Source organism: Oncorhynchus kisutch, linkage group LG26 (assembly GCF_002021735.2).
Source record: "Oncorhynchus kisutch isolate 150728-3 linkage group LG26, Okis_V2, whole genome shotgun sequence".
Classification (NCBI taxonomy): domain Eukaryota; kingdom Metazoa; phylum Chordata; class Actinopteri; order Salmoniformes; family Salmonidae; genus Oncorhynchus; species Oncorhynchus kisutch.
The window spans coordinates 1,876,906-1,902,912 of NC_034199.2; positions in this window are offsets into that span (position 1 = coordinate 1,876,906).

The following is a 26,007-nucleotide window of genomic DNA, read 5'->3' on the forward strand; positions in this document are numbered from 1 at the left end:
GCGGGTAGGTGAGAACACATTCTCACTTCAAGTAGACATATTTTTTCATTTAAAAAAGTTTTGCGTGAAAACTGGCGCATGCACACTTTGGGGTATAGTTTATGTGTACACAATATTTATAAATGAGGCAACTGGTGTATGTCAATTACACCTGCACTGCTAGCAGGACAGCGGCTACAGCCACAAACTGATTTTATAATATGGATGGTGTTTTCTTTTCTAAATGGCCTCTCTTTTTTTACATTATACACTGAGTATACAAAACATTAGGGACACCTTCCTAATATTGAGTTGCCCCCCTTTTTCCCCTCAGATCAGCCTCAACTCACCAGGGCATGGACTACAAGGTGTCAAAAGCGTTCCCCAGGGATGCTTGTTCATGTCGACTCCAGTGCTTCCCACAGTTGTGTCAAATTGAATGGATGTCCTTTGGGTGGTGGACCATTCTTGATACACACAGAAAACTGTTGAGTGTGAAAAACCCTGCAGCATTGCAGTTCTTGACATACACAAACCAGTGAGCCTGGCACCCAATGGCAGGTTTTCATGCATGCCGAGGGAAGTCAGCTTCCCCCAAATGTGACCAAGAAATATAAATAAATACATAAATGTATCTTTCGCCACTCAATTCTAAAGAGGCTGAATGTATCTCAGAGCAGAAAGCAAACAGCGCCCCTATGTACTTGTAGGCATTCTATCTGATGCTGTCTGGTCCAAGCTAATATGTCATTTTTGCCGCCAGTAGCTTTGAATGCAAGGGAAGCCAGAGAGCATTTGGCTTCCCTTGATAAAAAAAAGTATAACAAATTAGCCAGTCAGCATTTAGCTAAAACGTGTCAAGGGAAGCCAGCTTCGATTTTGACATACTCCTATCATATCGCATTGAGAGCACATGTCATTGACAAACAACTTGAATTGTTCCATCTCCTTGTGTTATCTAGCTAAAATGGTCCCTTTCCGTAATTAGTCATGGATGGAGATAGGAATTTAGACTTGTGGTTTTACTTAATTCTCTGTTCTGGCCAATGATTACAACTGTGTCTGATGCAACCATTAATTCATACATTGTGCCCCTGCCCTGAGAGGATGGAAGTTAAATATGTAGCTAGATTGAGAAGGCAAATGTTAACTAGCTAACATTGCCCATAAATGGAAGTTAGCCTAGCGAGCAAGAATTTTAGCCAGGTAGCCTAGGACAACAAAAGATAAAAGCTTGTACTGTATGACAGAGTGATAGAACGTTTCGTCAACATGAAAAAGAGGAGAATGGCACTGGAATTTCTCTACAAGTAGGGTGAGTCAACATGTATTTCCACTTGCACGAACAAACAAAATCCTTTTTTAACCTGTCTCCTCCCCTTCATCTACGCTGATTGAAGTGGATTTAAGAGGTGATATGAATAAGGGATCATAGCTTTCACCTGGATTCACCTGGTCAGTCTATGGCATGGAAAGAGAAGGTGTTCCTAATGTTTTGTACACTCAGTGTAGACGTTTGACTGATTCATTCATTCAATGAATGATTCTTGTCTTTTAAAAAATATTGTGGTTTCTATTTTAACCATGTCAAGGTTCCTAATACCAAACAGATCATGACTCAAATAAAATTAGACTGGATTGAGAAGAAATTGGAATCTGTGCATCAATGCAGGATTGTTAATTCAACATACCTTTTTCTGTTACAAAAAGTTACATAGTTATAGTTACAAAAACTATATCTTACTCATGCTTTAGGATTATAATTTATTTAAAGTGTAAAATTAACAATGACTTCTGGGAGTACTATAAAGTCCAAAAGTTATGGATGGAGGTAAAAAGTTGTCTGTCAATTATTTTGAGAAATGATTTACTTAAAAACTGGAAATCAAATGATATTCCATCGTTAAAGACAGTGGAAAAATCAAAAGCATTATTATTTAAATATTGAAAAGGTGTGGGCGACAGAGAAAAACAGGATACCGCAATTTGAGACCAAATGGCATGGAGTCTTACAAGCCCTGGAGATAGATGCAGTGCGAACATGTGGGTCTGGGCAGGTGTCATGTCATTAATGGTTGTGTGCTTGTCTGTTGTCTTTTGTTTGTATATGTTTATATTGTTAACAAAATAATCCTAATAATTTTACAAAAAATAAATAATTGATTTTAGTCATTTTTGTGAATAATATAAGCTCTGAACCCCCTGCCCTCCTATTTAGCATGGTGGCCTATGTCATTGTAATGCATACAAACTTGCACAAAGACCCTTTCTCCGCACACACAACATGACATTATCATCATAATGAAGAGGGATGTTGAACCAAGACAGCTTCATAACGACCATAGCTTCGATATTGAGACAGGACCATAACAAAAGGCTGCCCCCAACAAGAACTATATTTTGGGTAGCTGCTCTCTTTTCCCTGATGTTACCCCAACATGTACATATTATCATTAAACAAAGCCTGTATTTTTCTTCCTCCAGTGCCTCGGGCCTCTTTTGAAGACATTTGGCCTTGTCCCTCGGTCTGTGTCTGTGTCTGTGTGTTTGAAGGTGTGGCCTTGTTCCCCGGTCCGTTTACATGCGTGCATGGGTGGGTAAGAGGTGCATGTGTGTGTATCTGAAGACGCTGTTCCCCGGTCCCTGAACATGCGGTGCATGTGTGTGTATCTGAAGACACTGTTCCCCGGTCCGTGTACATGCAGTGCATGTGTGTGTATCTGAAGACGCTGTTCCCCGGTCCCTGAACATGCGGTGCATGTGTGTGTATCTGAAGACACTGTTCCCCGGTCCCTGTACATGCGGTGCATGTGTGTGTATCTGAGGACGCTGTTCCCGGTCCGTGTACATGCGGTGCATGTGTGTGTGTATCTGAAGACGCTGTTCCCCGGTCCGTAGCGTCGGCAGACAGCAGGTTTCCAGGTCATCTAAGGCGATGTGCATATTTTGGACGTCGGCTCGGCTCGTTGTATTATCGTTTAATTCACAGACCATGGACTAATTATTTCAACAGCTAGAGCTTGGCGGTGAGCAGACTGACAGTTGCCGTCATTGGAGTGATCAGTCTTGTTTCCACGGGCCTCAGCCCGGGACCTTTTTGATGTATATTACCAGTAATTGGTGCCACAGCCTGCGACCATGTTTAGTAAACCTTTGTGCCATTTTCCAGGACGGTGCCCATGAAGAATTCTGGGAAGCTGGTCTGTCTGTCCATCTGTCTGAGGAGGAGAAGGAGATGGAGAAGGAGATGTCTTGAGATGGGATTGGGAAGGCTACTCTCTGTAATCTGTTGTACCATATCTTATTCATCATCACTGTCATCGTCATCATCAGTAAAAAAGACTGTAGCTCTCTCTCTCTCTCTCTCCCCCTTTCAAGGCCTGCCTTTAACTATGGAACTTCACCCTAATATGAAATTAGACAATACATTGTACATGAAATCCCTTTGGAGCAGCTGCACATTTTAAGTGACTTTATCTTAAACAAAGAATATACAGTACATGAGGTCGGGGGTCTTTCAACTGCACCCCAGTTATATCAAGTGAATATACTACAAAAACTAAACCAATTTTTAGACAGTAGGCTTGAAAATAGCAATTAAATGTGTTGAGTATTGAAGAGACAGTATTGTAAAGTTCACATTCTATATAAACAAATTTGCTTAAATAATCTCACTTTGGAAGCTAAGATACAAAGTCTACACATGCAAAGCCCAAACATCGTTTTACCCTAATATACATTTCCTAGTTTAATTATTTGTTTATTTGTTTGTTTGTCGGGGCAAAAGTTGGTGGTATTACCAGGACCTCAGTGCTTGTTGAGTGGTATGGTGCTGATCCAGTGACGAGCCCAGTTCACGGTGGAGTTACAGTGTCTGGCAAGTAGGGTGAGGGGTGAGGTTCGGGGGGACTCTAGCAGGTTACCGGCTGCCAGATCCTACAAGTGTACGCAGGCCAGATGTAGGATGACAGGGAGCTGCTCATTAGGCTGAATCAGTGTCACTATGTGACAACTGGAGAACTTGAGGCTTCTCTCGTCACTCACCCCAATCCTGGACCAGACCAGGTCATAGCCCCAGTATTGGTTTGTTCCCCAGCACCAGCTCGGCAATGGAATAAGCAATGTACCCCAAGCCCAGCCTCTGCCCCAGCGTCTATTACTCAACCTTATAAGCTGCCTTTAAGCCTATGGCCTCCAGCCTTCTCTCACAACTCCAGTACCAAGCCTAATCCAACCACAAGTCCCATTCCCCATACCCCAGCCCGATACCCCAAACCATCCCCATGCAGCCCCAACCCAGCTCCAGCCTCAGCTGTATGTCTGGCCTGCCCTGGTCCCTCTGGGTCCCCCTCCACAGGCCGGAGTTGTGATATCTATATCAGTCTGCCCTAAGACCAGACAACAGGGCCCAGTGTGGCTCTAGAGAATTACCCCTTTCCGCCAACGACTAACTGTAAGCGTTCCTCCGCTCATACAGTATGCTTCAGCGTCTCCTGTGTCCAAACCATTTAGCATCTGACGGGTCGCTTTGCTCTGAGCCATTTAGGCCGTGTTGCAATTATAGATGTGTGGCTGTTGGTCGGCGATGTGCTTTGATCTATTTACAGCTAGATGGAATGGAAGGGGGAAGGAGCTAGGGGTCATTTCAGTCTCTTTCTACAAGAGGTTCAGATCACGCACCTCTGACATCCACTCTGTAACAGTTGGTTATGTGAAACATTGAGCGTAGTATAAGTCAGGAACTTGCTCCTATGGCAAAACTGCAAAACTTTACATTTGTTTATCTGCACGTGTGTGTGTGTGTCCATGTGTGTGTGTGTTTTCTTGCATGTGTGTGTCTGTGCATTCGTGCACCCTTGTGTGTGTGTCCACAGTACACATACTTACATGTGTGGAGGTGAGGGCTAGCCAAATGGAGTGTCGGTCAATCTCCGAACACACAATTAACGGGTGCTGGTATAAACCCCATCTGTTGAGCTGCCAAAATTCACCAAAGGGCAAAATAGTAAGTGTTGGTGTACAGTTTTAACGCCTTGTCATCTTGGTTCGAAGTGCCTTAGGTGGTGAAAAATGGAAAACAAATGTTCTGCTGACAGCTTTCTTATGCCCAGGGTGTGTTAGTATTTATATCATAAAGGTGCTAACACATCCTGGTTCTACAGGCTGAGCACTGCTGGGGGAGTGTGTGTGTGTCACACTGTTAATTAGTATAGGAGCCTCTGGTGTTGGATACATTTTACGATTAAATAATTCTGCTGTGGTGGGAAGTTATTTACTGTCCTATGTGTAGGATATTATTGAATTAATTGTGAGTGTTACTATTATTTGAAATGGGCCTATGGATAGACTAGGTTGTGGCTGGGGTATAGGGTCTCACGCTGTGGCTAGGGCTGGGCTAGACACCTGAAACTGGGGCTGGAGGTAGAGAATACACTCTTAGAATTAAAGGGGTAGAGGGTGTAGGTAGAGTAAGAGTATAGGGCTGGGGTTTTGTGTCTCTGTCCGTGTTCCTCTCTGTGTTTAGTAAGATTCCTTCCTCCGGTCACTGCCCCAACCTGTCACTTGTCTTATTGTCATCGTTTGCTTGTGTATTAAAAATGCAAGGGTCACTTGTATGGCATTTGGTGTTTGTCTCCAGTGTACCGGTGTGTCCTTGTTAACTAGTCAATTGTGACCACTTTGCAAAGCTGCGCCGGCGGCACCTTGGGCGAAAGTGTGATTTCATAATGTTTATTGTGTAAGTGACAAGCCTGATGGAAAAAATGGTAATGATTCCAACCCTGATATGAATAATGAATAAACTCATATCAATTCATAAATAGGGGGGGACATACAACAGATGACAATAAGCAAGCATATTATTCCTGTCGGTTTCTGTTGGTCTGTCAGACAAAAGAGGATAGGGTTACACACATGAGAAGTGTATAGCACTTTGAGCATTTCATAACAAACAGTAATAACAAGGCATTTTAATAGGGTCATACAGTGTGTGCTTATATTTGCTTAAGTCTTCTAATGTATTATAACTGCACCATAATGCGTCACCTGTCAGCCAAAGAGAAACCAAAGTGTTACATGAAGTAAGAGTAAAGTTCATGTACAGACACAACGCAAGGACACAACATTTCTATCTTTAGTCACAGAGGTTTCCTTTTTACTCCCCTGACATGAACGCGCGTAGATGTGTCCTGAGGTGAACCGAGTGTAAACAGCTATGGTTCCTCTCTGATGTTCTAGACGTCTCTCAGTCCTAGTGTCCCATTTACCGCTGCTAACATTCCTACTGGGTTTGTTCCAGCTCAGTGCAGCTGGAGTAGAGTAGGAAAGGCCCATTCACTCTCATTCATAAACACACCCTAGAGGCCTATAGTCCTCAGTGTCGAAAATACTGTGAGGGTTAGGTTGAGCCAATGTTAAGACTCTTCTGGGATATAAATAGGGGAAAAAATGATATAGGTACTCAGATTAAATTAAATACACTTTGTGTTTCAGTTGTATTTTAAGGTAAGCAGTAGCACTTCAGCATACTGTCTATGTATGTAAACTGAATAGCGTATGTCAGGGCCATTCAACTTAGTGCTGGAGGGCTGAAACACTTCTGTTTTCCATTCTCTCCATCTAATCAGGGACTTTTCAGACCTGGGACACCAGATGAGTCGACTCTCTGTCAGTGACAATGAATCAAAACTCCCACCATGTCTGGAGTTTAATATTTTTACTGTAAAAATAAATACTAGTAACATACAGCATTCCAAGGACTAAGGATCCCTTCAGCGGTCCTTGGTTAAAATGCCAGAATACTTTAACTAGCCTACAATCATATCTAGGACTAAGGATCCCTTCAGCGGTCCTTGGTTAAAATGCCAGCATACTTTAACTAGCCAACAATCATATCTAGGACTAAGGACCTCTTCAACGGTCCTTGGTTAAAATGCCAGCATACTTTAACTAGCCTACAATCATATCTAGGACTAGGGACCTCTTCAACAGTCCTTGGTTAAAATGCCAGCATACTTTAACTAGCCTACAATCATATCTAGGATTATCGCAAATCACGTCATTCCCTTTTAACAGGTAGCCTATGTGTGCATCCATAATCGTGTTTTTCTCATAACCTCTCATGCAACACAAATACAATCCCTAAACAAAGTGATTGGTAGATGGTGATTTTTGGAGGTCTGCCTTGACCAGCTCATTAATTCAGTGAAATGAAGTGAGAAAGTGGGAATCAGGGTGAACCCAACGGGAAAAACAGCCCTTAAAACCATTTCCTGTGATTTGGTTAATGTGTGCAGAACAGCCCTCTCTCTCTCTTTCTTCTTCTCTCTCTTTCTCTCTCCTTCTCCCCCTCTCTCTCTCTCTCTCTCACACACACACACACACACACACACACACACACACACACACACACACACACACACACACACACACACACACACACATACACACACACACCTCTATCCCTGTCTCTTCTTCATTCCTTTCATATCCAACCATCCCTCCCTCCCTCTCTCTCTTTGTCTGTCTCTCTCTCTCTCTCTCCATTGCTGGGTCAGTGACTTCTGCTTTCGGTCGGTGCTCAGTCTAGTATCGTCCACCAGCTTGGGGCTGCAAGGGCTTAATGTCTCCTGACACTCCCAGCCTCATCACTCCCCATCGCATTATTCCAATAATGTAGAAGGATTTCAGGGCCTGGGGTTCGCGTGAGGGGATTTAATTGGGAAAACCCAAACAATCTAAACTCATAAAGCCCATTGAGAGACTACAGACGGAAATGTGATCTTGTCCACTGTCCCTGTCAAATAAATTCCTTAAATAAAGTGTTGGAGAGTCACAGAAAATGATTGGATGAATGTGTTATGGTCTCTTTTGTCTCAGACAATGAACCCTTTTGGAAGGCTGTAGAGAAATAGAAAGTACACATTTTCAGACTAGCATTACCATTTTCAGAATTCTCTCTAGGAATCCTTCTAGCCAGTAAGCAAAATTGTTGGTCATATTTTTGATAAAATAGTTCTGTATGCACATGGACAGCTTAATTTGAATGTTGCCACCTCACCCACACTCTTAGGAAAAAAAAGGTGCTCTCTAAAACCTAAAAGGGTGACTGGCTGTCCCCGTAGGAGAACTCCTTGAGTAATCATTTTTCATTCCAGGTAGAATCCTTTGGTTCCAGGTAGGACCCTTTTGGGTTCAATATAGAACCCTTTCCACAGAGGGGGTTCTACATGGAACCCAAAAAGGTTCTACCTGGAACTAAAAGGGTTCTAAAACTAAGAGTGCACATACCCCTGAGTATGCTGATTTCTTTGGCCTATGTAACTCTAACTGGTAAGCAGGCCTATAGCAATATCAGTATCTTCTTTAAAGGAGCACCACTCTGAATTGTTGCTTAACCCAAGCACTGACCCTGCCACACACTATATTCATCCCCCCACACCAGATTCACCACAACACTATTCCCCTTCTAGGCAAAAGGGAATCACTCATTGTATATCAACCACAGGGCTTTGGAGAACAAAAAGAGAACGAAAAAACGACCAGTGCCTACTCATCTGTTAAAAGCCAAAGTGATCTGGAAAGTTTGTATGGGAGGGTTTTTGACGGTGCCCTGCTGCTTTATCAGTGCAGCACATGCTGCAGGCACTGGCATCCCCTATTGCCTTCCAGGTCATTGGACAGGCTCAGCAGGGGGGTTGGGGGTGGGGGGGATTCAGTCCCGTGACACATCCCTGATTCGCAGCTGGACGCGTAGCAAGGTATCATAGTAAATGAGTCGGTAAAACATCATTGGTTTGAAGAGCGTGAAAAATTGTCATGATATCATTTGTAATTCCTGATCTGCTGGACTGCCGTTGGTGGTGGGAGGAGAGGAGAGGGGAGAGAGAGGGCAGCAAGGCTCTGTCTCTGGTAATGAAAGTTTTCATTCCTCTCCTCCCTTACCCTCTATTTCTCTCTCTCTCCCCCTCTTTCTCCCTTGCTCCCCCTCTCACAGACTTGCCTCTTAATGCGATAAGGCAATCATTAAGCATACCGTGTGTCTCGGCCGTGTGGGTTATAGGTGTTGTGGCCTTGACACGAGAGGTTTATGACACCTTGTCCTGTTTAGAGATTTGGGTTTTGCTCTTCATCACACATGACTCATTATGATGCTTCAGTTTGGATCGGGGTTTGTCCCAATGACTCATTAGCGTTCTCTTGGATTACCTCTGTCCTACTGAGAAGTAGTAATAACAGTGATGTGGAGTTGTCCTGAGACCGAGGTTAACTAACCCCTGTTGCTATAAGGTTGTGTTCAGTAGTGAGCAAACATTTAGAAAAAGTGTGGAACGGGAAGATATTACCTGATTTTAACATCCAATTAGAACACAGGTTATGGGTTTGCGTTGCAAAACATTTTGTGCCCTTCTGAACGTGACCCAGGTTTCAACAGTATCAGGCCATGCTACAATAAGGACATTTCAGCACCCTAATGAAGAATCTACCCTGGTATATCTCAGACATAACAGGTTAATTTACTCACGTGCAGCCTCTTTTAAAACTGGAACGTACAGTGATATAATTACAAAGTAATTATTGTCTATTAGGTGACAAATTCACAAGCCATACTTAAAGTGTTCTATTAATTGTATTCCTACGATTTACCATATTGTCTTTCCGTAGCTAGGCTTCCACCAACTTGTCGAAAGATTTTAAAGCGAATCAAATATTCACACAAAAAATAAAAGCTGTGCGTGATGACAAGGGAGCACACTTTTTCGCATAAGCGTTCACGTTCCAAATTTTTAAAAAATCACATTTTCAATTCTAACGATGGTTTTGTCACAAAAAGCTGTTCTGATGAATAACAAACTTGCCCAATCTCATCTTGGTTTTCTGATGAAGTGGAGAGGGTCGATTACATGATGAGATATAAGGGCAAGATCATTATGTGTGCATATCAAGCAATGCACAACTCTAGATCTCTTACATTCTCATATTATTATTACTATTTGATTTCTTCAGCTCGCTCAGTGCTTAAACTATTTAGTCCTTAAGAGTGGGACCTTGGGTCAATCTAAGTAACATAATAAAAGAATCCCCATCAAAATCCGTCAGTTTAAGCTTGAGATAACTGTTTGTTTGCCTGGGCTGCATCTCAATCCACCACATCAGCCTAAACTCTTCCTTCTTTTCTACGTCTGGTGGGAGGACAACACAATATCATTGTGTGACTCTAAGTTTACTTCAACATGATTGTTATTACATCAATATTTGCGCATGTAAGGCGTTTCTACCGCAATTGTCGTTTAATCGATTTCACTAACAAAAAGGTATCCACAGTCGTCTAGCATATTTTGTGTTTTTGACATTAAGGGTGGCTGGTAGTGTAGTGGTTAGAGTGTTGGGCCACTAACTGAAAGGTTGCTGGATTGAATCCCTGAGCTGACAAGGTAAACATCTGTCGTTCTTCCCCTGAACAATGCAGTTAACCCACTGTTCCCTGGTAGGCTTTCATTTTAAATAAGAATTTGTTCTTAAACTGACCTGCCTAGTTAAATAAAGGTAAAATTAAATTAGGACATATTTGCTGTTTCCATCAGGCCTGTCATGAGATTTTTTTCTGCATCAGTTAATTAATAAACCTAATATGTAATGTATGTAATACATTTGTAATAAACATGTATCTTGAAAACGTCCTGATATGCAAAACCTTTTGGGACTGTATCAACAGTGGACTAATGAACCAAATACCAAATTATAGTTTTTGAATGGTATTTTACTTAATATTATATTATTGAATGATGACATTTTGATGAGATACATAATGTAAATATATTAATCATGATTCTGTGGAAGTATGAACTTAATTTCCCACTGGGAACACAGATTCATTGGTAGAAATAAGCTTTCAAGTAAACTTGTAGAAGACATTTTGGCAACTCAATTCTTCATTTTGTTACAGAATCATACATGTTGATCTTATTCAACTACAAAAATAGGAATTGTTCCAATATTTCACGTTGTACTCAATGATGTATGTCTATGGTTTTGGTAGAAAAGTGTAGTAGCCCTGTGCTATTTATTTATTTTCAGGATGTGTGACAAATATTGTTTGAATAAAAACATAGGTACATACATTTTGTCAAATCATTACTGTAAAACGTCCATTCATTGTTTGTTTAATAAAAAAACCCGTGGTGTGGATTACATTTACATTTAATTACATTAAACTTTGGTTGAAGCTCACATCAAAATTGAATTATAGTAGTTTTCCACAAATGGTCATACTATATTATAAATCAAAGTATTATATATTTTTATCAATAAGAAAACCATGACTGTTTCTCCCTCATAATTACAAGAATAAAAGTTCATCTTATGTAACAGAAATCCCTGACATATTTTAATTCTTCCTTGTGATCTTTAATGCTTAGACTACAGTATGTGTGTGTGCGTGTGTGTGTGTGTGTGTGTGTGTTGGAAGGGGGTGCTAAGGATGGACAAACACCAGCCGCCTGTCTGCAACCACAATGGAGACCTTGGATCTAAATGTCACGGTTTCATAACGGATCTACTGACATTTGTGTGATGGGATTTAGCTATGGGTTAATGTGGCCAACACTGGCACGCTGCATTGATGTCACTCTAACCCGGACCTGTGAAGTCTATCTTTCCATGTTTTTGGGTCCCCCTCCACTCCCATAACCATCTCTCAAAGAGATGAATTGGATTCTATGGTGGTTATGGCCAATTAATTTCTCAGGCAAGTCTGTTTGATATGTGGGTTTGTTTTATATCATGTCAATGCGCCTTGGGAGTTGTTATCGTTTAATTTTTGGGGGCTGCGATCGGTATTAAAATCAGAGCCATGTAAATCTAATCAATTATACAGTTTTGCAGATAAAATATTGGTAAATCAAAACACATTTTCCAAAAGTCACAGTATAATGAGAAATTTAAATTGGAAACAGAAACCATTTGTTTATTATAAATGCCAGGGTGAGGTGGTGACTTGCCATCCATAAATTTTGTCGTCCTTTTATGGTCCTTTTATCTCCAGCTACAGCCCTGGCACCAGTTCAAGATTTTTAATGAACCCAAACATCTGAGGCATCATGCCCGGCTGATGCATTGTCTATTTGGATCGGGGAGTACAGAGGGGGGACAAAGGGGAGTTAAAACTATGGTTTTTCATACCAAATGTAATATTCCAGTCGCCTTAGACAGCAGTCATTAGATACTTCCTGTGTCTGAGATTGACAGCAAAATAACACGTCTTCAATATGTATTTCACAGCCAAATGGAATGTGTGTGTGTGTCACGGGTGTGTGATGGGAGGGGGTGTCTGTCTTGCTGTCTGTCTGTCTATGTGTGGCAGGTTGACATTTATTGTCATGAGTCTTGTCCTGGAGGCAGAACTGAGCAATTTCCTCTTAGATAGGCCAGCTGCAAAGTCAAAATTGTCTATATTTTTAAAAACGAATGAAAACAAACAGTTGATTTTTGGTCTTTATTTAAGGTTAGGATATAGGGTTAGCAGTGTGGTTAAGGTTTAGGTTAAGGTTAGGCTTATTTTTTTAAACCAGATTTTATGACTTTGTGGCTGTGCCAGCTAGTGACCACTGCAGAGCTGCCTCCAGAACAAGATTAATGATGAAAAATGCTAACCTGCCTATGTGTGTGTAGCAATGGGTTGACTTGAATCAAAAAATAATAACTCTTTGCTACAAGGAGACAGAAAACCCCCACCGTACTCCACCCCCACTTCTCCTCCTCCTCCTCTGGTGCGACCCGGTGTCGGCTGCTTTCTTGGGCTCAGGGGTTCCTATGGGAGACCAGAATGGAAGTCGAGCATCTTGCTGTGATCCAAAGGTAGTGTGCCAAATGCTATCAAAACTGGATTAGTAGCTCGCAATTGTGTTGGATGAAAGAGTGTGAGTGTGTGTGTGTGTGGGGGGGGGGGGGGGGATTTTTTTAAAACAACATTGCTTTTTTTTCTTGGATATGAAAAGGAAGGACAGACAGCACAATGAAATCTAACAGCAGCAATTGAAAATGTGACCTATTACTCATAAAAACATAATACTAATAGCATACTGTAAGTTATTATCAATTTTGTTAAATTTGCACCCACACAATATCAGTTTTAAATCAATTACTATGTGTAGTCTGACAGTTGACATTGACTTATTTGAATTGAGTTAAATGTAGAATTCCGAAGGTCATATTTTCCTCAAACCATTTGTCAGCTGTTGTTTGGATGTTCTTATCCAACTATGGCAGTGCATTTTGTGTTAAAGTAATTGTTTCACATTGACTATCTAACATTTGTGTTGTATTATCAAATCATTTATGGGTGAAATCATTTAACAATTATTGGGGTTATGTACTTATACAGTATACTACAGGAGATAATAATGTACTGTAGGCGGGGTACCACTGGGTTGTTCAGCTATCCATTGATGTTACTGTTTAGAAGGCTTAATTAGGAAGAGGAACAGTAGACAGTAAATTACTGACTAACCTTTTCAGCAGTTCTTTCAAACCTTCCACTTCAAAAACATTTTTTACAACTCTTTTTAGTAAACTGTCTTTTGAAAGAAAAGGGACACCCATAAACTGTTTCCTAAAAACTCTCAAACAACAGTACAACCTTGTAATGTGATACGTTACCCTGGACCGTAGTGTCCGAGGAACACTCATATTGTACTGCTACTGCTCCTTGGCACCTCCAAGCAGGGGGTACTAAAACTGGGATAACACTAAACTACACTCAATTAGCTCAAGGCATCTTCAAATAGATTTGTGTGTCTCTTTCTCTCATCATCTTCCATACAGTACTATAGACCTAACACTACAGTATGTCACGGCGAGCATGAGAGCACACGCCCAGGCGTCCGTCCTTTGAAAGCTGACATTTGGAGCGAATCCCCTGCTGACTTAATCCTGGCAAATATTGCGTGTCATTTGTGCTCCACACACGGACCTGGCTGACGGTACTGGTAGTAATTCACCACTGCTGTGAGAGGGGACACCCGGGGTGCTGTGCCGTGCCGTCTCGCTCTCCCTCTGTTACTCACTGTGTCACTCGCTCTTATCCCTTTCCATTTCTCTCGCTATATATCTCTATTTTTCTCTCTCAGAATATTGAAAGCCTCTCCCATCCTCAGTCTCTTACTCCCTGTGTCCTTATAATGTATAATGTAGCCTTCTTCTCTCTCTCTCTCCCTCCCTCTCTCTCTCTCTTGCTCCATTCTTCCTATCATTAGCAGCAGGTCACTAGCATGGCTGGGGAGAAGGGCCATCTGTGAAGTAGTACACAAACAATGAATGAAAATCTAGTAAATTAATGAGCAAGTACTGTACATTTTAAGTAATATAACCATTTAAATAAATGTATCTTTGCTGGATTGTATTTTATCCGTGGCTTAATAGAATAACGATGAATACAATAATGATCAACTGATATTCTTTACAGAAAACTATTTGCCACAATCATTAGATTTAGTGTGCAGAATGCCACATACAGAGAGGTAATATAACTTTAATCTTTGTCAAATTTACTAAACATCAGCTATTTTTTTCTATCACACTGACCTACCTCATTGTGTGTGTCGTACACATTGTGTGTGTTGTTTGATGTAGCCTGATAAGAAGGACACTTGAAGCTGTATACTTTTCTTCACTGCAAATAGTATTTACCTTTAATTTCTTATGCAACAAGGAATCTGCCCTCTCTGCCTCAAAATCCAATCAGAGCTCATCGATTGCGCAAAAGAAAAACAGCGTTAGCCAATCCCGTTTTGCCTATAGAAAAATGTAGAAACCACCCTTTGTGGCAACAGTTTTGGGAAGACCTTTTCCTGTTTCAGCAAGACAATGCCCCTGTGCGTGCACAAAGCGAGGTCCATACAGAAATGACTTGTCGAGATCAGTTTTGGCCTGCACTGAGCCCTGACCTCAACCCCATCGAACACCTTTGGGATGAATTGGAATGCAGCCTAAACGCCCAACATAAGTGCTAACCTCACTAATACTCTTGCGGCGAGTGGAAAGCCTTCCCAGAATAACGGAGGCTGTTATAGCAGCAAAGGGGGGGATGTTAATGCAGATGACTTTGGAATGAGATGTTCGATGAGCAGTTGTTCACATACTTTTGGTCATGTGGTGTATTACAGGTATGAACGTTTAAACGTTAGATCGTTAAGGACGTTAGGATCGTTAAGAAAAAAATCCCTAAACGAAAAATGCGTAATACAGGGTTTCCCAAAGGGTGCACCTTTTGGTGTTTGCCCTAGCTCTACACATCTAATTCAAATAATCAACTAATCATAAAGCTTTGATCATTTGAGTCAGCGGTGTAGTTTTAGGGCAAACATCAAAACGTGCACCCCTTGGGGTCCAGAGGACCGAGTTTGTGAAACGCTGCAATGCAACTGTGCTGTAATGTTAGTAGGAGGAGAACACTATTTATTTTTTGCTAATTTAGAGCGATTCCACAGTTAGAGAGTGATGCGTAGACTCACTTTGAAATGTATATCAAGCAAAAACCATTAAATGCAAAGTTTAACAAACTATACACCTACACTGAGTGGGCAAACATTAAAAAACCCTGCTCTTTCCCTAACATAGACTGACCAGGTGAATCCAGGTGAAAGCTATGATCCCTTATGATATCACTCGTTAAATCCACTTCAACCAGTGTACATGAAGGGGAGGAGACAGGTTAACTTTTAAGGAAGGATTTTCAAGGCTTGAAACAATTGAGACCAGGACTGTGTATGTATGCCATTCAGAGGGTGAAAGGGTCAGACAAAATATTTTAAGTGCCTTTGAACAGGGCATGGTAGTTAGGTGCCAGGCGCACCAGTTTGTGTCAAGAACTGCAACACTGCTGGGTTTTTCACAGTCAACAGTTCCCTGTGAGTATTAACAATGGTTCACCACCCAAAAGACATTCAGCCGACTTCACAGAACTGAGCGAAGCATTCGAGAATGGCGCCAGAGGGGAGGGCTGCCGTTTTACAGGCTCCTAAACAACTGTGCTATTTGTTTTATTTTATTTTGCAATGTTTGTAACTGAATTTGTACATAAAGTTGCTGTTACAGTGCCTTGCGAACGTATTCGGCCCCCTTGAACTTTGCGACCTTTTGCCACATTTCAGGCTTCAAACATAAAGATATAAAACTGTATTTTTTTGTGAAGAATCAACAACAAGTAGGACACAATCATGAAGTGGAACAACATTTATTGGATATTTCAAACTTTTTTTACAAATCAAAAACTGAAAAATTGGGCGTGCAAAATTATTCAGCCCCCTTAAGGTAATACTTTGTAGCGCCACCTTTTGCTGCGATTACAGCTGGTAGTCGCTTGGGGTATGTCTCTATCAGTTTTGCACATCGAGAGACTGACATTTTTTACCATTCCTCCTTGCAAAACAGCTCGAGCTCAGTGAGGTTGGATGGAGAGCATTTGTGAACAGCAGTTTTCAGTTCTTTCCACAGATTCTCGATTGGATTCAGGTCTGGACTTTGACTTGGCCATTATTTTTGAACCATTCCATTGTAGATTTTGCTTTATGTTTTGGATCATTGTCTTGTTGGAAGACAAATCTCCGTCCCAGTCTCAGGTCTTTTGCAGACTCCATCAGGTTTTCTTCCAGAATGGTCCTGTATTTGGCTCCATCCATCTTCCCATCAATTTTAACCATCTTCACTGTCCCTGCTGAAGAAAAGCAGGCCCAAACCATGATGCTGCCACCACCATGTTTGACAGTGGGGATGGTGTGTTCAGGGTGATGAGCTGTGTTGCTTTTACGCCAAACATAACGTTTTGCATTGTTGCCAAAAAGTTCAATTTTGGTTTCATCTGACCAGAGCACCTTCTTCCACATGTTTGGTGTGTCTCCCAGGTGGCTTGTGGCAAACTTTAAACGACACTTTTTATGGATATCTTTAAGAAATGGCTTTCTTCTTGCCACTCTTCCATAAAGGCCAGATTTGTGCAATATACGACTGATTGTTGTCCTATGGACAGAGTCTCCCACCTTAGCTGTAGATCTCTGCAGTTCATCCAGAGTGATCATGGGCCTCTTGGCTGCATCTCTGATCAGTCTTCTCCTTGTATGAGCTGAAAGTTTAGAGGGACGGCCAGGTCTTGGAAGATTTGAAGTGGTCTGATACTCCTTCCATTTCAATATTATCGCTTGCACAGTGCAACTTGGGATGTTTAAAGCTTGGGAAATCTTTTGTATCCAAATCCGGCTTTAAACTTCTTCACAACAGTATCTCGGACCTGCCTGGTGTGTTCCTTGTTCTTCATGATGCTCTCTGCGCTTTTAACGGACCTCTGAGACTATCACAGTGCAGGTGCATTTATACGGAGACTTGATTACACACAGGTGGATTGTATTTATCATCATTAGTCATTTAGGTCAACATTGGATCATTCAGAGATCCTCACTGAACTTCTGGAGAGAGTTTGCTGCAGTGAAAGTAAAGTGGCTGAATAATTTTGCACGCCCAATTTTTCAGTTTTTGATTTGTTAAAAAAGTTTGAAATATCCAATAAATGTCGTTCCACTTCATGATTGTGTCCCACTAGTTGTTGATTCTTCACAAAAAAATACAGTTTTATATCTTTATGTTTGAAGCCTGAAATGTGGCAAAAGGTCGCAAAGTTCAAGGGGGCCGAATACTTTCGCAAGGCACTGTATTTATTGGCAAGGAGCATCAAGCTCATCAGCCTGTGATGTTCATCATAACTTATTTCATCTGTAGCCTAATGAACTGAATGCTTTGGGAGGACCACACAACATATCACATGACTCTGTTTACTTCAATATGGTTATATTATAAATAATTGCGCATAAAGGCGTTTCCACTGCCATTTGATCAAATTATAAATTTTATAGACACAAAAAGATCCTACCAGGTCGAACGCACAAATTGTCTTTCGGCATTTCCTGTTTCCATCAGCCCAGTCGTGACCGTTTCATACGTCAGGTTATTCATCCGCATGAAATGGTTGGCTGGAAACCTGGTTCTAGTTGAAGACTCTTCTTTGAGTCATAAAAGTGTACTGAAATGACTTAACTGTGCACACTTTGGAGAGGTGTGTGGCCACTTGGAATAACCAAGAACTCTCACTCAAACCTTTGTAATTGTTTTGTCTTATGATGCACCTTCCGCACATTTTCCAAGAATATTCTTATCATGTTACTACTGAATGTGTCCAGAGTATTTTCAGATTTCAGTATCAACAAATACAGCGAAAAGTACAGTAAATGTCAAATGCACATAACATCAACAGTGTAGTGTTTGGATTCAGTCTTGTGTCAGGTGAACTGTTGTGTACTCACCTATAGTCTAATCATTTTTCAATTTTCTCCAAACTGTTCCCTTTTAATTGTTACCTTGGTTATGCATATTCTTTCCATATTTCTTTAAGAAATATTTAAATCTAGCCGTATCCATATAGGCCCATTTCCATGAGTGCAAGGGTTTCAGAATCTGAGGCAATCAGAAACCCACCTTCCAATTTATATAAAACGGCACTTTACAATACAGTCCGCCATGATTGCCGAGGATCCACGCAGCTTTATGCAGTGGGTCTTAATTGAACATTTTATTGGGGGACATTACACTTGTTTTTATTTATTTATATATATAGAACTTGTGCTATAAAAGGCCTGGCAGACCCTGTAAGGGGAAACTGCCCATTAACTTATAAGGTACAGGATCCAGTTGCCTAATTGACAAGCTCTAGGTGACTTTCATCACTTGTCGACTTCATAGCGGCAGTCAATGTTTCCTCCAGGATGCTGTTGCGTCTTTGACATGAAGGTGTTTTGACAAAGAGCAGTCTGCCCTGATGGCAACTCTGAGGCTGAGAGGCTGGGGCTACAGCCCTAGGGCTCTCTATAAAACACAAAGCATATTCCTCTCCCGGCCGGGATCTGTACACTGCTATACACTGTACACTGCTCTCAAGTTCGCATCCACATGTACAAAAAAATATAGTTTATGACGTGTATCTAGTTGATGGAGTTTCGGATCATGTCTATTATAAAAATGCTTCTAAAATAGGATTTTTTTCCTGCAGATTATCTGTGAACATGCAATAAAATACTTTCTGTGAAAATAAAGATAACAAATAAGCAACAGGCTATTTTTACTTGAAAACAGTGCGAAATGCCCAAGTGAATTTAGCGTGACGAGGCTGTGACAATACCATCCAAAAAATGTCAGTGGCAATTTGCTTTCACACGAAGCATACTTGGTCCAAACTATTTGCTCCTGCTGTATGTAAAATGTTGTGTGCTATAGCTTGGAAAATAAGAAAAGGTGACTCTGGATGACAACATAATGATGTTTGTTTCCAACATTAGGGTTCTTTTCTTCAAGAAGTTAAGTGCGCTTTGTGTTTTGATTCCTTGCCACGACACTAACGAGTATCGCCGTACTAAAATCGTCCCGGGCCTAGGCCTACTACTTACTGACACTGAGCACACATCCTTTAACCCTTCAGAGTAAAACACTGTCACTGTACACCTCTCTCACACACACTGTCCAACAGCAGATTGGCTGGAGCGTCACCCTTGCGCCTCTCAAAATGAATCTGCCTTGAACTAAAGCCACCTGGCACCATGTTTCCAGATCACCAATGCGGACAGATTACTAGAACTATAAACCCCACGGCCTCCTTTGTCATTTATATTTCATCTGTTTGAAGTCCCTCATTAAGTCCAACCAGACGAATTAAGTGCAGATGTACAAAACCAAAGTACAGCAGTTTGGAGGGGAAGCATCTCATTGACAGGTTAATGGAGCCAGATATATCCTAAGGATGTGAGAAATTGAAAAATTCTCTTACATTTTCAGCTGCTGGTTTTCCGTTAAAACACTAAGAAAAATGCATGAAATTCCATGTAAATTCACAATGCTATACAGGGGTCGTGTTAACGCAGGATTACGTTTTTCATGCAGAAAGGGGAAGATAAAACACAGAAAAAAATGCTTCTTATTGTAAATTCACAATGCTGTACAGGGGTCGCTTTAACGCAGGATTCCGTTTTTTCATGCAGAAAAGGAAAGATAAAACGCAGAAAAATATGTTTCTTATTGTAAATTCACAATGCTGTACAGGGGTCGTGTTAACACAGGATTCCGTTTTTTCATGCAGAAAAAGGAAAGATAAAATGCAGAAAAAAATGTTTCTTATTGTAAATCCACAATGCTGTACAGGGGTCGCGTTAACGCAGGATTCCGTTTTTTCATGCAGAAAAAGAAAGATAAAACGCAGAACAAAATGCTTCTTATTTGTAAATTCTGCTCAGTGCTGCAAATCATGAATGGAAAAGGACTAATTTGGTGCTTCAGTTGCACTTTTCCAGTCAGATGAAATATCTTTGCTCTCGTCATTGAATCACCAGACAGACAGCTCTCTGACTGATATGTGTTTACTTTTCTCCGGTACATTCCTCCTGCATAGTTTTTCTCCACTAGCAAGTTAAAATGCAAGAAAGACTTCAAGAAAAACGTTAGGAAATGCAGCTAGCTACATTCTATGATAAACATTAGAAATATAATGGCCATGCATCGTTTTTTTTCTTAAATACCTTGCTTTTTCATTGTAAGCTAATCTACTTGTGTGGCTGCTAGCCAAATAGCATTGCACTTCTGTTGTTGACTGATGGAGATTTTTGAAAGCTAATGCAACCCGTGAAATAGTCTACATTGTGTTTCCCATGAAGAGAAAGATCATTTGTATCTTTTATGCTGTATCATTTATGCATGTAGCTTGTAGCTGTTGATGTCCAATCACAAGTCATGAAACCTGCACTAGGCTTCAGTCATAGAGCTAGAGCCTGGCAAGTTATCTAGGCTAATCAACGGAAGATGGAATTAAAATGACAGAACTAAAAGTTAAATGAGAAATTTAAATTTATGTAGTTTAAATTAGCCTAGCTAATGTTAGCTAGCTAGCTGGCTTAACTAGCTTCTCTCGGTTTGATGCAGTCAAGACAGGTACTATGTAATCAGATGAGATGGTATATAGCATGGGCAGATTGGCCGTCTGTCAATTCTGGCAAATGCCAGAAGGGCCAGACCATCTTTTATTTGGGTGGGCTGGTCGAAATTGTAAAATAACAAAAAGAATACATGGCCAGCAGCCTATTGGCAGTTTTTTTATGGCTTTTGCCCTATTTCTCTGTTGTCCTAATTTATATTGAGTATTTGGCTGACCAGTAGGTAACGGCCGGACCCCCTACCAAGATGGCTTGGCTTTCTGGTTGGCTGAGCGGAAGTGGCGGAAATCCACATTCAAAGTCAAACACGCATCATCAAAGAGAGTGAGACCCACTCTGACTCTCTGTCAGTCACTCAGAACAGGAAAATGGAAAGGTGGTGCCGAAAAAAAGTTCTGACAGTGCTAAATGTGTGAAATCAACTGGCTTAATTTGCTAAAAGTTCTGTTTTTTCTGGGCCGAGTGCTGTGTCTTTGAGAAATGACAGAAATGAAAGCTGCTGCAGCAGAGGACAGTGATGCAAGGTAGGATGAAAACAGAGAAAGCGACTCATGTACACTCCTCCCAGTTGGGCCTATTAAGGGGGGATTTGGGGGAACATTTAGACACTACTAAACATTTATACAGGGATTTTTATTGAACAAAACACACGTAATAATGGATTACAATAAAGAGCATTTCGAGGACTGTCTTGTGTTTTAATTTTAATTTAATTTGCTTCTGAATCAGTCTTTCCAGCCAAGTAAGTGAGTTTATAGGCTTGTACCCAGGTAGCACAAATATCTGGGCCACATCTGGGTCTCGTAGCCGTATCTGTCTCGAGTCTGAAATTAATGATGGTACAGACTAGGCCCGAGTCATTCGGCGAAGATTGGGCAGCAATGAACTGAACCAAAGCTGTCAAATTGTTTCTACCCCCCAATAAAGTAATATTATATTAAATGTAGGTAGTAATATTGCAGCTATCAACCAAACTATGAACAATAAATGAACCCAAAAAATACATTTTCTAAAGATTTTTGAAATATCCTTTGTGTGGGTGTCATACCGCAACAGGCACTACTACATATGTACAGTAGCTGTCATGATTGTCCGAAGGAATGGACCAAGGCGCAGCTTCCTCAGAGATTCACATGTTTAATAAAATATGAAACTCACCAAAAACAATACAAAAGAAGACGAAACGTGACATTCTGGACTGCTCACAGGAAGCTACACAAAGACAAGATCCCACAAACAACAGGTGGGAAAATGCTGCCTATATATGATCCCCAGTCAGAGACAACAATAGACAGTTGCCTCTGATTGGGAACCATACCAGGCCAACAAAGAAATAGAAAACATAGATTGCCCACCCTAGTCACCCCCTGACCTAGAATTAACCTGTTGAGTGTAGGGGGCAGTATTTTGATGTTTGGATGAAAAACGTATCCAAATTAAACTGCCTATTTCTCAGGCCCAGAAGCTAGAATATGCATATAATTGTCAGATTAGGATAATAAACACTCTAAAGTTTCCAAAACTGTCAAAATATTGTCTGAGTATAAAATAACTGATATTGCAGGCGAAAACCTGAGGAAAATCCAACTAGGAAGTGCCTCTTATTTTGAAAGCTCCCTGTTCCATTGCATGCCTTCCCTCCATTTAAAGGGATATCAACCAGATTCCTTTCCCTTTGGCATCCACATGTTGTGAACAGTCTTTAGACATAGTTTCAGCCTTTTACTCTGAAAAATTAAGGAGAACGATCACTTCGTGTCAGTGGATGGCTGGGTGCCAGCAAAGTTTTGCATGTGCAACAGCTTGGAGCAGACATTTTCTCTCTCTCTCCTATTGAAAAAGCTACGGTCAGGTTGAAATATTGTCGATTATTTATTGTAAAAACAACCTGAGGATTGATTATAAAAACATTTGACATGTTTCTACGAACATTGCGGATACTATTTGGACTTTTCGTCTGCCCCATCGTGCAGGTCGAGCCTGTGGATTACTGAACATAATGCGCCAACCAAATGGAGGTATTTTGGATATAAAAATAATCTTCATGGGACAAAAGGAACATTTATTGTGTAACTGGGAGTCTCGTGCGTGCAAACATCCGAAGATCATCAAAGGTAAGCGATTCATTTTATTGCTTTTCTGACTTTCGTGACCAATCTACTTTGCTGCTAGCTTTTTGTAATGTTTTGTCTGCTGAGAGAGATGTACTTACATAAACATTTGGTTTGCTTTAGCTGTAAAGCTTTTTTTAAATCTGAGACGCCAGGTGGATTATCAACAAGCTAAACTGTGTTTTGCTATATTGCACTTGTGATTTCATGAAAATTAAATATTTTTAGTAATTTAATTTGAATTTGGCGCTCTGCAATTCAGCGGATGTTGGCGAAAATGATCCCGCTAACGGGATGGGTGCGCCAAGAAGTTAAAAGGATCTCTAAGGTCAGAGCGTGACAGTAGCATGAATGTATCCAAATAAATTCCATTAGAAAACAGCTTTAAGAAAACGCAAATGCAGCTACTTTGATATTATTCTATCTGCGGAGTTGACGTGAATGTATTAGCCATAGTTGGCTAGCAAGCAAGCAAGGGATAAGAACATTGCCAGCCTGCATAGCAATCAAACAAATAAATAAAAAACAAGTCAGCTTCTCTAGAAACCTAACCAATAGAACCAGGTTTAGTGTAAGGATATTTTAGTATGAATTTGTTTATCAAAATCTCAATGAACACATGTCCTTTTTAACCAGTAAATCTGTGCTTGGCAAATGTAGTATGACTGGGATAAACACTTCCTCTCCGTACAATATCTGGAACTAACCAAGTCGTCCATTATTTTCAGACAATGTACAGTACAAAGTGTCAGTGTTGATCTATGTCTCTCTGTGTCTATCCACCCTTTTTTGCTGTGTTTAGTTCTTTCCTTTATCCCTCCGTCTGGTGCAGGCTGCAGCCACCATATGACAAACTTCTACGTCTCTCCATCTGTAGCCTTGGATGTGTTTAGTTATTTCCTTTATCCCTCCGTCTGGTGCAGGCTGCAGCCACCATATGACAAACTTCTACGTCTCTCCATCTGTAGCCTCTTATCTGGTGTCCTGTGTGAATCAAATCAAATCAGATTGTATTGGACTGGTCACATACACGTGTTTAGCAAATGTTATTGTGGGTGTGGCGAAAGGCTTGTGTTTCTAGCAGTACAGTAATATCTAACAAAGTAATATCAGACAATTTCACAACAATACACACACATCTAAGTAAGGAATGAAATTAAGAATATATAAATACATGGATAAGCAATGTAAAATACAGGAGACTAGCATAGAATACAGTATATACATATGAGTTTTGCAAATTATGTAAACATTGTTAAATTGACAAGTGTTCAATTATTAAAGTGGCCAGTGATTCCAAGTACAGTGAGGGAAAAAAGTATTTGATCCCCTGCTGATTTGGTACGTTTGCCCACTGACAAAGAAATGATCAGTCTATAATTTTAATGGTAGGCTTAGTAGAACAGTCAGAGACAGAATAACAACAACAAAATCCAGAAAAATGTCAAAAATGTTATACATTGATTTGCATTTTAATGAGGGAAATAAGTTTTTGACCCCCTCTCAATCAGAAAGATTTCTGGATCCCAGGTGTCTTTTATACAGGTAATGAGCTGAGATTAGGAGCACACTCTTAAAGGGAGTGCTCCTAATCTCAGTTTATTACCTGTATAAAAGACACCTGTCCACAGAAGCAGTCAATCAATCAGATTCCAAACTCTCCACCATGGCCAAGACAAAAGAGCTCTCCAAGGATGTCAGGGACAAGATTGTAGACCTAAACAAGGCTGGAATGGGCTACAAGACCATCGCCAAGCAGCTTGGTGAGAAGGTGACAACAGTTGGTGCGATTATTCTCAAATGGAAGAAACACAAAAGAACTGTCAAACTCCCTCGGCCTGGGGCTCCATGCAAGACAACTGGTTGAAAGTGTTGTGGTCAGATGAGACCAAAATTGAGCTCTTTGGCATCAACTCAACACGCCGTGTTTGGAGGAGGAGGAATGCCGGCTATGACCCCAAAAACACCATCCCCACAGTCAAATATGGAGGTGGAAACATGATTTGGGCGTGTTTTTCTGCTAAGGGGACAGGACAACTGTACCTCATCAAAGGGACGATGGACGGGGCCATGTACCATCAAATCTTGGGTGAGAGCCTCCTTTCCTCAGCCAGGGCATTGAAAATGGGTCGTGGATGGGCATACAGCATGACAATGACCCAATACACACAGCCAAGGCAACAAAGGAGTGGCTCAAGAAGAAGCACATTAAGGTCCTAGAGTGTCCTAGCCAGTCTCCAGACCTTAATCCCATAGACAATCTGTGGAGGGAGCTGAAGGTTCGAGTTGCCAAACGTCAGCCTCGAAACCTTAATGACTTGGAAAAGATCTGCAAAGAGGAGTGGGACAAAATCCCTCCTGAGATGTGTGCAAACCTGGTGGCCAACTACAAGAAACATCTGACCTCTGTGATTGCCAACAAGGGTTTTGCCAACAAGTACTAAGTCATGTTTTGCAGAGGGGTCAAATACTTCCCTCATTAAAATGCAAATCAATTTATAACATTTTTGACATGCGTTTTTCTGAAATGTTTTGTTGTTATTCTGTCTCTCACTGTTCAAATAAACCTAGCATTTAAATTATAGACTGATCATTTCTTTGTCAGTGGGCAAACGTACAAAATCAGCAGGGGATCAAATACTTTTTTCCCTCACTGTATATGTACATAGGCAGCAGCCTCTAATCTGCTAATGATGGCACTCTGGTGGCCTTGTTTTTCAGTCTCTCTGTCCCATCATTGATTCACCTCCACTACCATTCAAAAGTTTGGGGTAACTTAGAAATGTCCTTGTTTTTGAAACAAAAACATTTTGTCCAATAAAATAACATCAAATTGATCAGAAATACAGTGTAGACATTGTTAATGTTGAAAATAACTATTGTAGCTGGAAAAATGTGAT